At 51.0% G+C, this 17484-nt stretch overlaps 1 protein-coding gene across 2 annotated transcripts in view; it reads left to right on the forward strand.

Annotated features, from left to right (window-relative positions):
• The window catches only part of LOC127470628 (coiled-coil domain-containing protein 81-like), a 165760-nt gene that overhangs the window by 50162 nt on the left and 98114 nt on the right, over positions 1-17484 (forward strand). The window lies entirely within an intron of this gene.

Raw genomic sequence — 17484 nt, forward strand, 5'->3', positions numbered from 1 at the left:
CTCAGCAAGGAAAGTCAAGAAAGCAGCCTGGTAAATCACACAATAGTGTAACTCTAAGTGACTCATTCTTATTTAAAACTTACTTATTAAGCCAAGCAAGTAATATTTCTCAACCCTCTCCTTGCACTCGCTCAGTGTCCCAGTTTAGAGAAGCCTCAGAACGTGGCAGAAGGGGTGGGAAGAAGATACTGTGGTTCTCTGAGCAGCCTCTCCCTCCTGGGCTGCTCCCCCAGAGCATCCCCCTGTCCCAGGGAGCCTCAGCCAGGAAGGAACAGAGCAGTTCTCCTCCCTGCTGCCCCCTTCAAATGGGTTCTGCACAGCAGGGGCTGCACACAAAGGATTTTGTTTCATAACAGCAGCTCCAGCAAAGTGACACGGCTCAGGCTGCAGAGGTCAACCCATGACAGAGTCAGAGAATATGCTGAGTTGGAAGGGACCTACAAGGATCAACCAGTCCAACCCTCAGCCACAGGACCATTTCCAAGAATCACACCATGTGCCCCAGAGGATCATCCAAACCCTCCTGGAGCTCTGGCAGCTTTGGTGCCCCTTCCTGGGCACCTCAAAGTGCCATCAGAGCACCCATCCCTCCCCGGGGACCCCAAACTCTGCCACCAACACACTCATCCCCCTCCAGGCCCCCCAAACTGTGCCACAGGCACACCCATCGCTCCTGATGCCCCCCAAACTGCCCTCAGAGCACCCAACTCTCTCCAGGGATCCAGAACTCTCACCAGCACACCCATCCCTTCCTGGGCACCCCAAACTCTGCTATCAGAGCACCCATCCCTCCCCAGGCACCCCAAACTCTGCCACCAACACACATATCCCTTGCCAGGCACCCCAAACTCTGCCACCGGAGCACCTATCCCTTCCTGGGCATCCCAAAATCTGCCACAGGCACACCCATCCCTCCCCAGACACCCCAAACTCTGCCATGAACACACTCATCCCTCCCCAGGCACCCCAAACTGTGCCATCAGTGCACCCCCAGCCCAGAGCCTGAACAGGGTAAAGGAGGACGATGCTCTGAGCAGCACCAACGGCCTCAGAAGCACCAGCAGTTCCACTTGCCTGCTTGCAGTGCCCAGACTGGGAGATGTGGGTGCCCTGTTGCCCAAGGGGGTGCCCCAGGAAGCCTCCCTGCAGCCTGGCCCTGCCTGCTGTGGGCTGAGGCAGCAGCGACCTGCTCTGCCCTGCCTCGGGGTACTTAAAATAGGTCAGCAGCAGGTGCCTGGCTGAAATTACCCTTCATTTTCTTGTGAGGGAGCTGCAGAGAGGTCCTTCCCTGTGGATAACAGCGGGGACTGCCAGGGACAATGGAATGATTTGAATCCAGCAGTTTTTATTAACTCCTCGTGCTCCATGTGCCTGTGTTAGCTCAGCCCTGCCCTGGAGCGTCACCAGCTGGGTCAGGGGGATGCCACTGCTCCTAAATGTGCACAGAAACGTGTCTCAGACAGCCCTGGGCACCACAGGGGTACAAACACATCACTGGGGGGGTCAGTGTGATGCACAAAGCCCCTTTCTGTGCCCTCCAATCACTGCAGAATGGGGGGGTCTGGAACAGCAAAGCACCAGTTTAGCCCTGGCATCAAAATCTCTCCATTTCTGGAGGTAAACACAGAACAGAACACAGAGAACAGCACACAGAGAACAGAACACAGATCTTCATGTGACACCGAGTGCAAGTGGACTTTGACTGTGTCAGAGAGGGAAGGGCATGACTTGAACATCAGGGTGTGGACACAGGGCACAGCAGGACACCAGGGATGGAGTAGGGATGGAGCAGTGACCAAATGAAGTCTGATGGTGGGTGAACATGAGGGCAGGGATGTCTCAGTGGGAGAAAAGAGCAGGGCTGGGAATGAGCCCAGAGCTGGAGCAGCACGTGGTGCCAGGGGTTCAGGACATTAAATCACAATAGTGGGAATGGAAGAGGACTGACTTGTCCTTATCCCCTGAGTTCTGGTGGTAAATCTACCTTCTCATTTTTCCAGCGTCCAGCAGACCCTCAGGAGGAGCAGGGTTGACACACAGCAGCATTTTAATGTCTATGGTTGAGGATAAACAAGGCCCACAGTGACTGTGCAGGGCCAGTGCAGAGCAGCACCTTGGACTGGAAGCAGGGGCAGGGGGTGACAGTGCCTCCAGCCCAGGTGGCCCCAGTGCCAGAGCAGACCATGAGAACAGCTGTGCTTAGACAGTCCACCACCTGGACACTCCAGATCCCAAGAGTTAACCCAGGAGGCAGAGAGGAAAGAGGATGGACAAGGACAGTTCACTCAGTTCAGCAGCTCCTGCCACTAAAAAGGGGAGGCATCCTCTCCTCTTGTTCCTCTTCCCACCTCCCCCAAGCCTTTCTTGACCCCAGTCCCTGTCCCCCCCTATCTCCTGTGCTTGTCAGCCTTTCTGCAAAGAGGTTCAGCTCCCCCCAGCACCTCGGAGGTATCTGCTGAGCACCTCTGGAGCAGCAGAAGGAAAGGTAAGACCTCCCCCTTGTGCTGAGCTGTCACATCACCACAGATTTACAGCTGCAGCCTCAGACAAACACTGCAGGTGGGAAACCAGTAAAGGAATGTTTTAGTAAAGGAATTAGTCTTGCAGAATCCAGAGAAGAAAATTCCTTTTGCTTCAACAGGTAGGACAAACTTACTCAGGTCCTGTTACAGTGCAGGGCAGACACTGTTCCTCATCTGATGAGCTGTGCATGGGTTTTTCCTGGTTTGATTTTTGTTTTTTTTTTCCCCCACAGGATGTCCTTCAGGATGGAAGGGACCATGGGAACTGATTTGGTCCAAACTGCTACTCAACCAGGATCAGCTCTGAAGTCACACTAGACTACTTATGGCTTCTTCCTGTGAGGTCTTGGAATCCCCCAAAGTCTTCTGGACAATGTGGTGGATCCTTGGGGTTGTGCTGTTGGCCAGGAGTTGTACTCAAGGATCCTTGTGGGTCCCTTCCAACTCAGGGCATTCCATGACTTCATGAACTGAGTGTGTGTCAGCAGCTCTTTGGGAGGTTCCTTAAGGAAGAAGAATTGCTGGATGAGATAACCAGTGACTGCTGCTCCCCTTGGTTTCAGGTTTAGGGACACCACTTAAAACCTCAGCTTGTCCAGGGGTTTGAATGTGCTAATTGAACCCTGCAAACAGTGGCATCCCCTGGCTCCAAAGCCAGGAACAGAGGGCTATGTGCCCACCACTGCCCCGTGTTCATCCCTCTAAACACTGGGGAAACTGAGGCACAGAGGAGAGGAGGACACACCCTGCTCCCACCACGGCTTGAGAGGGGCTCAGCAGCCCAGGGACAGGGACTGGTTTTCCTCCTCCATCATGCCAGGGGGACAAGCAAGGTGTGTGCCCAGAAATCTCTGGAAGCAGGATGCAGGTGGCACAAGCATTTATTAAAAATGGGGAAAGCCTCTGAGCAGCTGTTCTACCCCAGGATGGTCAAGCAGCAGGACTGAGACCCTGGGATACCTCCCACAGCTCCTAAAAAATCTTGGGCAAGGAATAGCTGGCACTTCTGAGCCAGCCTTGGCTCTGTTTGGGCTGTTCCCTGAGCTTCAGGTAGCCTGTTTAAGGACAGGGCTTGGAGAATCCTGGGCTAGTGGAAGGTGTCCCTGCCCATCAGGGGGTGGAACAGGATGAGCTTTCAACCCTTTCAACCCAAACCAGACCATCACTCTGTGATTAATGAGACTATCCTGATCAATGGCAATTCTGGTCCTTTCCATTTCTTTTTTTATCATTTCCCCTTCCCCTGGGCATTTGCTCTGCCTGTGGCACATGGGAAGGAGACAAGGCCAGAACTCAGGCTGGCTGAGGGATGAGATGCTGAATGAAGAGCTGAGCTCCTCTGCAGCCCCGCAGAAGGTGCCACTGACAGGGCTGGGCTGTCCTTGCACCCTTAGCAGGGCTGTCCCCCCTCTACAAGGATAATCAGGGTGTTAATCCCACCTCCAAACCCTCAGGAACAGCATATGGAGAGTCAGTGAGGCTCTGCCTAATTCTTGTGCCTCACCGGTCTAACAGGGAAGGTGTGTGAGCTCAAAACATGTAAAACCAGATGCACATTATTCCTTTATTTGGGGAGCTTTTAAATGCATGACAATGTATTTAATAAAAATATAGCCTTAAAAATATAATATATATAGGGCCATATAAAAATATAACCCTAAAAATGTGCTTTCTATTTTATAGAACCATAGAATCATTAAGGTTTGAAAAGACCTCCAAGGTCACTGAGTCCAACATTCAACTATAACTATAAATCTTGGCTTCTGCCCTGTGCTGCTCCCAAAAAATCTACAGGTGAGCATCCCAACAGGCAAGGATAGGATGGTGGGAGGAATCAGGAAGGTGTTCAGATGGTCACTCAGCCTTCAGAGCTGGGTGTTGGTTCTGACACTGCCCAAGCAGATGCCTCCTGGTGGAGTTATTGGTGTCCTCAGAGGAGTAGCTTTATCATTTTAATACTTTGTTTTCCCAGGACAATTCATACCAAAAAAGTTTCAAAAACAGTTCATAAGGAAGAAAAGAACTCCACACAAAACACCCTCAAAATTCCCAATATCACAAGGAAAGGAGAGGATTTAGTCCTACTGTTTGGATGTCACATGCAAGGACCACTGGTCCCAGGAGATAACGATGAAGCCCCCAGTGAAGAACACTCATAAATGTTTCATTCTGAGAGAATATTTATAAAGAAGTGCTCTGGAAAGAAAAGCAAAGAATAAAATAACTCCCATCATTTCTTTCTGCGGGTGTAAGGAACGATGCTGACAAACAGAAGAGGGGAGTCCTGAAACACAGGGAGTGCCAAACACAGGAAAACCTGAGTGGGAGCCCTGCAAACACAGACACTTCAGAGGGGGGCTTGGAGGAGCCAAAATTTGGAACATTTCTGCTCACCCATTGAAATTCTACTGCCCAGTGGTAAAATTACTGGAGGAAGGAGGACAACGACCAGGAAATTCAACTTGTTCCTCTGCCCAGGGTACCTGGTGCTCCTGTGCTGCCTGTGGGCAAAGTGAGGTCTTGTTGTTGGTCTTGGAGGGAGAAAAGGGAGCAGAAACACAGCCCTGACCTTCTCTGTGTCAGTGCAGCCCCTGTCCCAGGGCTGGGGACCCTCTGCAAGGTCCCCAAGATTTATATTGTCAGTTCTAACCTCCTCCTCAAGCTCTGCTCAGTCACTACTGCCACAGACTCTGGGAACTTGCCAAGAGACTCATGGTATGTGCTTATTTTCATGTGAATTTGCATGAATTTGCATACATCTCCTTCTCAGTTTGCATTCATTCCTTGTGATGCCTTTAAGAACAAGTAAAACATTGTCTGCTCTGAATGAGTCGAATTTTCTACTTCAATTTTCTCTTTTGCTGATACACAGATTGTGAAAAATTCAGCTACTGGCTGATTTTTTTTTTCTCCTTTTCTACTGCTTTTTCCACCTCCCTTCCACCCTGAGATACCACATTGTTCTATTATTTTTATTTTGCATTACATGAACTTTGTTATAAAAATGATTCCCTCAGTTCTCCACAAAACAGGGGAACTATGGCACTGACTGTCCCATTTGCACAGCCACTGATGGTTCACAGGCTAATTTTAATATGCTATTTCACTTTTCATTTCCTTCCCTGTATAAATGTCTGAAATTTGCTCGGGGAGAACTCCAGGTCAGTCAAATTCCACACAATCAAATATTGAAGAAATATTATCCCAGGAGTTGCTGTGCTGTGTGGGATCATGGACTGGGAGTGCCCTGCATGGGGGATCTTTTGGGAAGTGTGGTGACTGTGGGACCTGGTGGGAGATCCAACCTCCCTGAACCCTTCTTGTTTCTTGGGCTTCATCCTCCAAGCATATGTGGGCTGTGGTCTCCAGCCCCTCAGCACCTTCTTTGTCTGACAGCACAAACCAGCTCCTCCTCCCTGTCCTGGGGCCACATTTCTGACACCTCAGCCACCTCTGCCAGACCTCCTGGGTCCCTTTTGGTCATCCCCTTCTCATCCTGGGGGGAGGGAGGGGGCTTGGGGGACGGACAAGCAGCGGGTGTCCAAGCACTGAGTTGAGGGGTTGGTAACTCCCAGCCCAGTTTGTGGTTTCCCTGCTTTGCCATGAGAGTGCACTGTTGACTTATGTTCCATTTGTCCTCCTGGTCCTTCCCAGCAGGTTGATTCATTGCTTCCCAGGCTGCAGGGAGGACTGGGGTTTTCCTGTCCTCCTCCAGAGCAGCTGATTTGTGAGGCTGCTGCAGGCTCAGCCCTGCAGTTTGTTGGGGTCCCCCTGCACTGAAGCTCTGCCATTCACGTGCCAGCTGCTCCTTCATGTCTGGTGTTGGCTACAAAGGTGGTGAGGCTGCATCTGAATCATCACCCAGAAAGCACATGGAGGTGTTGAACTACAGGGAGATACATGGAGATATTGAAATACCCTGATTGTCACCCCAAATCAGTCAGACTTCTCTCTGACTGTACCCACTGGCCACCACCCTTCCACAGGGATGGTCCATTGCTGAGCCCTCAACTCCAGGTTTTTTGCTTTATTAGCTCAGTGGTGTCCAGGCTGTGCAGAGCAGGTTTAGGTTGGATCTCAGGACAAAGTCCTTCCCCCACAGGGTGGTTGGGCACTGCCCAGGCTCCCCAGGGCAGTGGGCACAGCCCCAAGGCTGCCAGAGCTGCAGGAGGGTTTGGACAACACTCTCAGGAACAGGGTGGGATTGTTGGGGTGTCTGTGCAGGGCCAGGAGTCGGACTTTGATGATTCTTGTGGGTCCCTTCCAGCTCAGGATATTCCATGATTTTACATTCTATGATTCCATATCTTTCCTGAAACTAGCCTTCCATTCTAACCCCCTCATGCTGCCTCCAGTGCCTCCCATCCCACTGCTTCCCTTTGACTTTAGCTGGATGCACCTCTTGGCTTGAGTTGGACTCTTCCCACCCTGGGCTCCCTGGAAATGGTCTGTGGCTCTGGGCTCACTGCCTTTTCCTGGGATTTGGGATTCTTTGTCCTGGCAGGAGGTGGTTTGACCAGAATTCCCCTTCCCTCCTGGGTGCCCCCAGGTCAGGTCAGCTTTGGGGAGATGTCTGGGGTGCATGGCTGAAGTCTGGGAAGCTGGAATCCATTCCCCTGTGGGTCTGTTTTCCCTGGTGAGGCATTATCCCAGTTCTTTGCCATCTCAGTGCAGGGCAGGGTGTCCTTACACCCATTCACATGGGTCAGGGAAAAGGCAGGAACCTTTCCAAAGGTACTTGGCCTATCCATGACAACCACTAAGATGGAAAATCTACTTCAGTGACCAGGAAGGGACAGTTTACAGTCAGTGGGACAGAGATGGGGATATTTTCAACTTTCCCCCCTTATATAACATTGTTGTGCTTTTCCTGATTTTTTGGAGATAGTCTTTCCCAGTTTTTCTGGAGACATAAAAACCATTTCACCTGGTTTTTAAGTTCCAGGTGAAATACATCATTATTTGTACCTGTTAAGTGCAAAGCATGAATCCAATCAAGTACCTGAAATCTATAATCAAATTCCTGAGGAAAACCTGAAGATTGCTCCAAGCTTGGCATATAAATAGATGCCACCAGAAGAAGGTGATGCCCTCTGAGATAGGAGCTCCTTCTGATGTAGAGAACTTGGCACAGGGAATTCCATGAAAGGTGTCATGTAGGGAGCTCAGGCTCTGAGAGAATCCAAGTTATTCTGTTGCCACAGAGGGAGGATGGATTGGGGATGATCCTGAAGGATGTAAAGCTGGAAGAGGAGCTCTTTAGCCAACTCCCATGGGGGGGTGTACATGTCTGTAACTGAGAAGTGAGGAGAATTTTCTTCAAATCAGCATTCATTACTCTCACCCTCCTTTATGGGGTAAGAACCAAACAAGGGGAACAGTTTTACTGACAGCACTGCCACAGCCCAAAGTACAGCCAGGACTTGGTGCTCAGCAAGAAATATCTTTGACTTTATTTAAACCAACTGAGCAGGAAGAAAAGTGGAGAAATTGCTGTAGCAGGTAAATACAGCTCTGGCTTACTACTCAAGTTTTAGCCATAGACAACATTTAACAGATGTTTAGGGTCAGTTTTTTGAGTTATAGCTTTTAATTAGCAATTTGCTTTGCTGTTTTTAAAACTCTAGGAGGGCAAACTGTTAATGTGACCTGCATCCAAGATAAAAAGATTATTTATAGCCCTACTCACTCCTCAAAATCATTCCTCCATCTTCTCTGGAATCAGACTTTTTGGGATTTGGCCTTTTTTTCCCTATTTTACTTGCAGAATTGCTCAGGTTATTAGTGATTTGATGTCTTTCCTTGTGCATCTCACAGTGAAGGGTTAAACCAGCCTGGGAGTGTGCAGGGGACGTGCTTGACTTTCATTACTGGTTGTGGCACATAAGACAGAGAACCCAGCATGTCCTCTTTAAAGGAAAATTGTGTTCCTCCTCCTGCTTTAAGTGTGTCAGCAAACCAGTTGTGAAAGATGCAATTTACTGAGTCTTTCAAAAGCCTTTGCCAAAGTTCCTCACTAAAGTCACGGAGGACCAAAAGCACCTTAGGAAACCCCACTGTATGACAAACTCCAGCCAGGCAGCACCTGGAGGTCTTTTACAATGCAAATGATTCCATGTTTCTCTGAAGCACCACCATCCCTGGTATCCATCCTGCCCTGGCTCACAGGATTGTCTTCAGATGAGCACAGACTCACTAAAAGGACCTGACAGAGAACAGCAAAAGAGAAAAGTGTTGCTTGTACAAAACCCACTGGCTCAGGTGACTTGTCAGGAAACCTGTCCCCCAGCAGCTTTGGCAGCCAAACACCACAGTGCCTGTGCCACTTACCCTTCTGTTATCCCAGCAAATACACCAGATCCACCAGAGGCCCAAGACAAGGAAACACAAGCAACAGAAATAAATCTCACTTAAGACCTACCGAGGGTGAAGCAAGAAAAAATCTAAGGCAAAAGATCAGACTGCAATAAATGTTGACTCCTGGGTCAAAACTACTGCCAAAAACCCCTCTTTTCCTTGAAAATCAGGAGCATCCAGGGAGAGATTGTACAGCAGCTGACACCCTTTCCAACTGAAGCATAGAAAGGGTGTCAGGTGCTGTGTCCTTACAGTCCCTCCCTGGATGCTCTGGGTTGGTGTGAGAAAAGGGGTTCTGGACATTAATTTATTGCAGTGTTCCCCACCTGGGCACACATTTCCTGGTGTTTGTAATGTGCATGTGGGGATGCAGGTGGGCAGAACGAGCTTCCCTGGGAGTTAAATGAAATCAAATCAAATCCTTTACTGATTCCTCACAGCTTCTCATGGAGTTTACAGCAGTCAGTCAGTGCTGGGCTCCTTCCTCAGGACAGAGCTTTTCTCCTGCCTTCCTGCAAAGGCTCCTTGGGGCTGCTTTGCATTGGCTTTGGAGACATTTCCTGCACAAAGAGGGACTCTGTCCCTCTCCCCTGAACCACACGTGCCTGTCCCAGCATGCATGAGAATCTGCAGGAAGATGTATTTCTGCAGCTGTTGGCCGTGCAAAGCGAGGGGTGAGCAGCCCCAGAGCCTCCCAGGGGGTTAGGGAAAGGCCAGCCTGTCTGGGCTGCACAGCCCTGACAGCACAGGGCTGAGCACTCAGTCCCCAGGGGGAAAATAAACCCTCCTGCTTCCAAACCCCTCTGTGCCTTTCTTTGCCTGCAGACAGCAGATCTCTGATAGGAGAGATGAGAGGGAAGGACCTGGGGAGCAAGGAGAGAGACAGAGGGCTTGGGAAGGGGGGGAAACGCTGCCAAAAATCTGTGTCTGCAGGCAGCAGGAGGGAGCAGTTGAGACCTGAGCACAACACATCATTTTCTATGATAAGTTGGCAGATCATCAGTCACAGATTTCCCTTCCCTTCCCTTCCCTTCCCTTCCCTTCCCTTCCCTTCCCTTCCCTTCCCTTCCCTTCCCCTCCCCTCCCCAGACCTGGGGGTGTTTCCCTGCACTCCCCAAAGCTCCTGCAGGGCTCAGTTCCTCAGTCCTTAGGCTGCTCCCCCCAGGGTGCCCTCAGCACAGGCTGCACAGTGTCCACCACTGGAGAAAACCTGCCCTTGGCATTCCATGATGGCTTGGAATTCCACTGGGGCCACATATTTTCTCCTTGCTGGGTGCTGCCTTTGGCACCTGGAGATGGTCAATCCCAGTTGGTCACCAGCTGCTCCCCCAGTTTAATGGGAGCCAACACTGACTGTGCTGAGCTTCACCTGGTGTGGGAAAGCACTGGCTTTACCTGGCACATGGAGCTTGGGGCTTTCACCTTGGGTTGAGGGATCTGGGAACTGCATTTTCAGGATGGGTCAGAAAGACCACCTCAGCCTTTCCCACTGACTCAGGTGCTGCTTGTTGTGAAACACTTCACTCTTGCCCAAAACTGCAGCCCCAGCCAAGATGATCATGCAAGAGCCAGGGAAGGCAGCGAGGGGAAAACAGGGCGTAAATGAGTTTGTCTGAACAAGTTCCCATCACAAATCCTGAGCCCTCAGTTCAGTACCAGTGAAAAATAAAAGATACAGTTTCCTGCAGAGGTGAAGGTGATGGTAAGAGGTGCTGTGCTCACCAGCTTGGTGAGATCTCCAGCAGGAAGGACAAATCCCTTGAGGGTGGGAGGAGAATGGCCAACAGATCAAAATTCAGCAGCTAGCAGAGACCAGGAGGCTCAGAACAATGACCTGCAGTTTGGAACAGGTAAATATCTCCCCCTGCCATCACTGCTGCCAGCCAGAGCTCAGCCACAGGGACCAGAGGCCAAAAATAATTCCTGTTTTCAGCAATAAAGAGCTTAGTGCTGAGGAAGGAGCTGCATCCACCCCCACGTGGCCTTCCCCCAGTGCCCAAGTGGGCCAGCTGATGGATGTTTGTTTCCCAGCCAGCCCAGAAAAGCTGCTCAAAAACATTTTGATGTGTCCTCAATCACTTTTGGAGTGAGTCAATGAGGACCCTGGGTCAGCTGTGGGAATTTTAACAGCACCACTGATGGCAGCAGAGGGGCTGGAGCCTCCAGCATCTCCATGGATCTGCCACTGCTCTTCCTGACCCTTTCTGCTTCATTGTCAACCTGCATTGTCTTCCACAGGAACAGCTTTACTTTGAGATTCCCTTCCTCCTGCACAGACCCTTTTAAACCTTTATTTAACCCTAAATACTCTTCCAGACCCCACTGTGCTTCTTATATCACCTGGTGTGTACCTGTCTTGCATAAATACTAATATTCATCACAGAGCTTAGAAGTGCATTATGGTTTAATAAAACCTGTCTCAGCCAAGGGAAAAGATTTAGACAGGAATCAGCTCACTCAGCAGAGGAAACTGTTCTCCTAACACACTCATCAAGCCATTTCCCAGAGGAAACCAGTTCCAAAGGCACGCTGGCAAGCAGCAGGCTGAGACAAAGGTAGATCAATTTGCTGGATGAATTGCACAATGCAGACAGCAGGATGACATAATTCTGGGTTTTCTTCTCGTGACAGGTGAATTTAGGACCCAGGGCACCTTAGAACATGCAAAATCATTTGTTAAGGAAATCAAGTTTTATCCTGGTTTACTGAGTCCTAAAGAGCAAGGGCAAAAGGGAATGGATTTGGTGTCAGATGTCTCAGAACTGCAAGGGGTTAATATGTTTATAAGCACACTCTCTGCAAGGTACTCAGTCTCAGGTACCTCACAGATAATTCAACACAGAGCCTGGAGCTGCCCAACACATTCAATTCCCCAGGGAAGCACGGAAGGATGAGAGCGTGGGGGGAATAATGGTCTCACAGGGAACATGATGGAACTGGGGGGAGCTGGGAGCAGGGATTTTGCCAGCACTGGATTGCAGACCCTCTCCTTTGGTAGTCTGTAAACTGGTAATCAATATTAATGCTTCCTGGAGCTTTCTGGGGGTGGAGAGGCTGCTGAACCATCAGAGCTCCCCGTGGTCCTTCTCATGGCACAGTGTGAAGGTCCTGGCTCTGCTTGGCTCATGCAGAGCCAGAGACTTTTCATAACTAAATGACTGTTTGTTGGTGAAGCTCATGAAAATACTGTATTTGGCACTGATTGTTTCTTTGGTTTTACATTTACAAGGAGTAAAAGGAACAGATTCATTGCCTGGAGAAGCTGTGACTGCTCCATCCCTGGAAGTGTCCAAGGCCAGGTTGGATGGGACTTGGAGTAACCTGGGCTAGTGGAAGATATCCCTGCCCATGGCAGGGGGTGGAATGAGGTGAGTTTTAGGGTTCCTTCCCACTCAACCCTTTCTATGATCCTGTGATTCTATAATTACCTTATTTCCAGCCTTGTTGTCTCTCACGTAATGAAATTGTAAGGTAAAGTCACTGCCAGAGTGAAGTTCTGAATAAGTGCCTGAAAATCAGGCACTTAACAAATTTCCCTTGTGGATTCCTGCTCCTACTCTACCAGTGAAATATTCTATCCCCTCACCTTGAATATTGGGGCGGTTTTGGGCACCACAGTATAAGGAAGACAGTGTCCAAATGAGGCAACAAAGATGGGGAAGGGCCTTTAAGGGAAGCCATGTGAGGACACTGAGGGCACTTGGTGTGTTCAGCTGGAGAAGAGGGGACTGAGGGGAGACCTCACTGCAGTTCCAGCTTCCTGGGGAGGGGCAGAGGAGGGGCAGGGACTGAGCTCTGCTCTGGGGGGACCAGGGACAGGACCCAGGGAATGGCCTGGAGTTGGGTCAGGGCAGGGTTAGGTTGGTTCTCAGGAAAAGGTCTTTTCCCCAGAGGCTTCCACCTCACCCCCCAGAGCTGCCAGCTGTGTGTTCTGGGTATCCATTAGCACCGAGGTGATGGGGATAAGTGGGAACAACAGCAGGATAAAAACGTGGCAGCAAAGCATCCCCAGGAGCCCCAGCCCAGGGACAGGGAAGTTCAAAAGTTCAGGAGCAGGGCTGACAGGGAAACGTGTTGGAAAATAAAGACCTTAATTACAGTGACCACGTGTGACCCCGTCGTTGTCGGGGACTCAGTGGCTGAGGTGCCACACTGAGCAGGGGCTGGTGCCTGTGCCAGGAGCCCTGTCAGCAGGGATGGAGCAGGAGGAGCAGCACTGGCAGGGCTGCAGGGCACAGCTCTGCACTAAAACCAGTTATTGGGGGCTCAAAGCTCCCCAGGTCTGTCTGTAGGGGCAGAGTGACCAGCAGGGGCTGTGCCTGGAAGTGTCTCAGGGAAATCACAGAATCCCAGGATATGCTGAGCTGGAAGGGACCTACAAGGATCATCCAATCCAACCCTCAGCCCTGCACAGGGGCACAGGGGATGGGGATGGGCCCGTGCAGGGCTGAGGGTTGCACTGGATGAACCTTGTGGGTCCCTTCCAGCACAGCATATCCTGGGGTTCTCTGACTGCCAGAGGAAGCAAAGCCCAGCAGCTCCCTCTGCCTTCCACACACACCGGGAGTGCCATCCTGCTTCCTGCCCGGGAATTGGCGGAGTGAGGAGGGGAGGTGACCCCCGAAGCTCCCTGCCCCTCGCCCTTGGGTGTGCATGGCACTGGTGCCACCCAGCCCTTCCTCCAGCTCCTGCCTGGGTTGAGACCGGATTGCACAGAGCCAACCTGACACTGAGCATCAGCAAAGCCCCGTCTGGACGTGGCACCTCCGTGCGACTGTGACAGTCCCGGCTCCGTGTGGCAGGTCCCACTCTCCCCTTTCATCAGGACACGCCTGGGTCGGGGCTGTTTCTCACTGCTCAGGTTTTCAAAGGCTCCACATCAAAGCCAGCCCGTGGGTTCCTCAGTTTCTTTCATATTGCCCACAATGGCCTTGTTAAATCACAGGAACCTTTGTGGCTTTTCTCCTTTCTTTTCTTTTCTTTCTTTCTTTCTCTATTATTTTTTTTTTTTAATAATCTTTTCATTTGGGGAGAATTGATAAGGGAAAGTAGTTGTTGAGGGAAGGACATTTCTTCCATACCATTTTTAGAAGTGTCTTGCTTATCAAAGCACTGGAAAAGAAGCATCAAGGAAAATGCAAGCAGGTGGATGAAATGCTTTCTTTTTTATATATATATAAAAATGTAGTTTTGGAGATGTGCCTTTGATTTTCTCATTCTTCTCCTGTTTGCCCCCACTTTGAGTCTACAAATCTGCAGCTGGGGAACCGACCAGAATGCCATGGAATATCCCTTTCAGCTTTCTTGCCTTCAACTCCCACCTCACAGGCTCAGAGAAAATGGTTAAACCCCAAATTCCCATTTTTGTCCTGGCTCCCCTGAGCCCACAGGAACCTGATGTAGCTCCAAGAAGGCCAAACTATCCAGGGACTCACACTCCTGGTGTGAAAGGTGTGAGTAATTCAGGCCAAACGGGGCATGTTGTGTTCTGTTGAGTCATCTGGGTGTCTGTCAATAAATCCTGTCAGCTCCCTCCCACCCACAGCAACCCAGCCCATCTTCTCCAGGCGCCATCTGCTTCCAGGCAGCTCTCTTTGGAATTTGCCATCCTTTTTTCACCTCTTCTGAAATTTCCTCCTTCCTGACATGAAACTGGGAGTTTCTCCAAGCTGTTCCTACCACTGCACCTTCCACCACCCCAAGTTTCCAGTCCAGACTTATCTGACCTGTGAATCCATCCCTATCTTTCCTTACACCACCACTATGCAGCTGCTTTAAAAGCTCCTCCCCCGCTATTGAGTCCCCCCCAAATGTTTACAGACAGTGGTCTGATCTCCTCCAGACCATCATTTAATTCTGGGTGATGTCTTCCAGTCTGCTCCCCTGGCAATTAGTCGTGCTCCTGGGACAGCTGTCCTAAGGAATGGCTCTTGGGTGGGAGATGCAGTAGGATGGACTACTGATGGACTAGACAGGTATCCTCACCAGCACTAGTGAGAACTAGGGACAGTTTGAGGGCACTCTGGTACAAGGGGGATGTCAAAAAAGCCTGCAGAGTCTGGTGAGGGCCCTGGATCTCTTTAACCTGGCTGGGGAAGGTCTGCAGCAAAGGCAAGGTCAAAAATCTCTGACCCTGGAGATTTTCAAAACTGGACTGGATAAGGTCATGAGAAATCACAGAATCATAGAAAGGCTTGGGTTGGAAGGGACCTTAAAGTGCACCTCATTCCACCCCCTGCCATGGGCAGGGACACCTTCCACTAGCCCAGGTTGCTCCAAGCCCTTTCCAACCTGGCCTTGGACACTTCCAGAGATGAGGCAGCCATTGCTTCTCTGGGGAATGTGCTATGACTTTGGTTAGCCCTGGGGACAGATCAGGAGGTTAGAGGTCCCCAGAGGGGTTTTCCACCTTCCTGTGGCTCCAAGAAAGCAAAAGCCAAGGTGCAGGACAGACTGCTCTCCTCAGCCCCTGCAGGTGCATCCTCACAGCTCTTCCTCACAGCTGCTTCACCCAGAGTGTGTCTGACTGGAGGTGGAACACAACACTGCTCCAGAGGCTCCTGGTTCATTCCATGTGCATGTCCCTGGGCTGGCAGGAATGGGAGGATTGCACCAGTCTTGGTCATTTCTTGTACGAGTTCAGCCAAATGAAAGCACCAGGTGATCCCCCTCTGGGAGCATGATCCCCAAATTTCCTCTCCTGATGGCTCCCAGCTGTTCCTGCCAAGGTTCCTGTGCCAGCAGGAACTGCCATATCATGCAGGGACCATCCCTAGTCCTGCCTACACACCACACCTCTGCCAGGGACTCAGCCTGACCCTGTTTTTCTACCTTACAAAGAAGGCCGTGCTGGGAAAAACATTCATGTCTTCCTCTGGTTCCAGCTGGCAGGCCTTTGTAGGAATGGAATCCTAGAGAAGGAGCAGATGGAGTGAAGAGCAGAGGTTGGAAGGGGAGTGAAAAAAATGTGCTGTTTCTGTGCCACCTCGGATCAGTTTTTGGGTCTGTGTGCACAAAAACAGCTGCTGGGAGTTTGGGAGTGCAGTACCAGGGTGGGTGGGTGAAGGGTCTGGGTTTAAAATCAAATATCTCCCAAGCAGTGAGGATGGAGTGCTGGGAGCAGAACAGTGTCCAGAAGCTTGCAGGGAGTGGGAAGTGTGTTGTGGTCTCTTCTGCTCATCCCGCCATCCCAAAGAACACACCAATGTTCTCCTCTGCAGGAACACAGCCCCTGACTCTCCCAGGCAGCCCCAGAGACTGGCCTGGATCCAGGATGTCTCTGTTTGCTCAAATAAGCCCTTGAGTGATTGCTCAAACCTTATCTTGGCCAGGGATCAAGCCCTGTGACAGCACATCCCAATCTCCGAATCCCATCACAGGTCAAACCAGTCCAGGCAGAGACACCTCAGCCCCAACAACCTGCTCAACTCCTGCCATAAAACCTGACAGCTCCTCCTGAAGATCTGCTGGTATCAGAGGAGATGAAGTGTCCTCAGATGAACACAAAGTATTTCAAAGGTAATGAATCACAGGAGAAGGGCTCGGCAAGAACATCCCAGCCCTCCCAGCCCTTCCCTTCTCCAGGGGAGAAAAAAGCACTGCTCCCCTGTCCTGTTGTGGTCCCACAGCTGCTGCCATTCCAGGGGCCTGAAATGGGGTCTGCACCCACCCTCTGGGTGTGGGTACAGCGTCCCTGGCATTCCTCAGGCCCTGCAAGTGCTGATCCACAGGGTCTGCCATGGACAGCACAGAGCCAGGACAGGCACTTTCCCATCCTGAGGGTCCCTGAAGGGCCTACAAGAGCTGGAGAGGGACTTTGGACAAGGGCTTGAAGGGATAGGACAAGAGGGAATGGCTTCCCACTGCCAGAGGGCGGAGTTAGATGGGATATTGGGAAGGAATTCTTGGCTGTGAGGGTCATGAGGCACAGGTTGCCCAGAGAAGCTGTGGCTGCCCCATCCCTGGGAGTGTCCAAGGCCAGGTTGGATGGGGCTTGGAGCAACCTGGGCTAGTGGGAGGTGTCCCTGCCCATGGCAGGGGGTGGAATGGGATAACTTTTAAGGTCCCTCCAATCCCAACCATTCCATGATTCTCTGTTTCTATGATCCAGCACCTCAGGGAAAGTGAGTTGTGGGGGGTGGGATTCACAGGAGCCACATGGTGAGTGTGGGGGTGGCACCACCTGCCAGCAGTTGGCACAAACACATCTGAAATTCATGTTTGCCTGGATTTATGACATCCTCCTGAAGCTGGAGCTCACAGGTGCCAGGGGTTGGCTCTGGGGCTCACTAAAGCTTAGCTGGAGGTGTGGCAGCACCACTGTCTTGTAGAAATGCCCAGTGGGTAGAAATGTGAAAAACTACCAAAAAGCTGCTTGAGATCCCCAAATCCAGAGCTGTCCTTCCTCAGGACAGCACCCCAGCTCCTAGGAGCGTGCTGTGATGGGGGGTGGTGGGGAGCAGAGCTCCCCTGCAAGTGCTTTGCTGTCAGACTGGGGAATTCACAGATGCAGGAGGATACAGGAAAACAACCCTGGGATGGGTGAAATGCAAGCAAAATCCAGCAGGGTTTGAAACCTCTGAGAAGCAGAAAGAAGAGGAAATGG

The sequence above is a fragment of the Manacus candei genome, unplaced genomic scaffold, assembly GCF_025592945.1.
Source record: "Manacus candei isolate 608988 ecotype Guabito, Panama unplaced genomic scaffold, ASM2559294v1 h1tg000022l, whole genome shotgun sequence".
Taxonomy (NCBI): Eukaryota; Metazoa; Chordata; class Aves; order Passeriformes; family Pipridae; genus Manacus; species Manacus candei.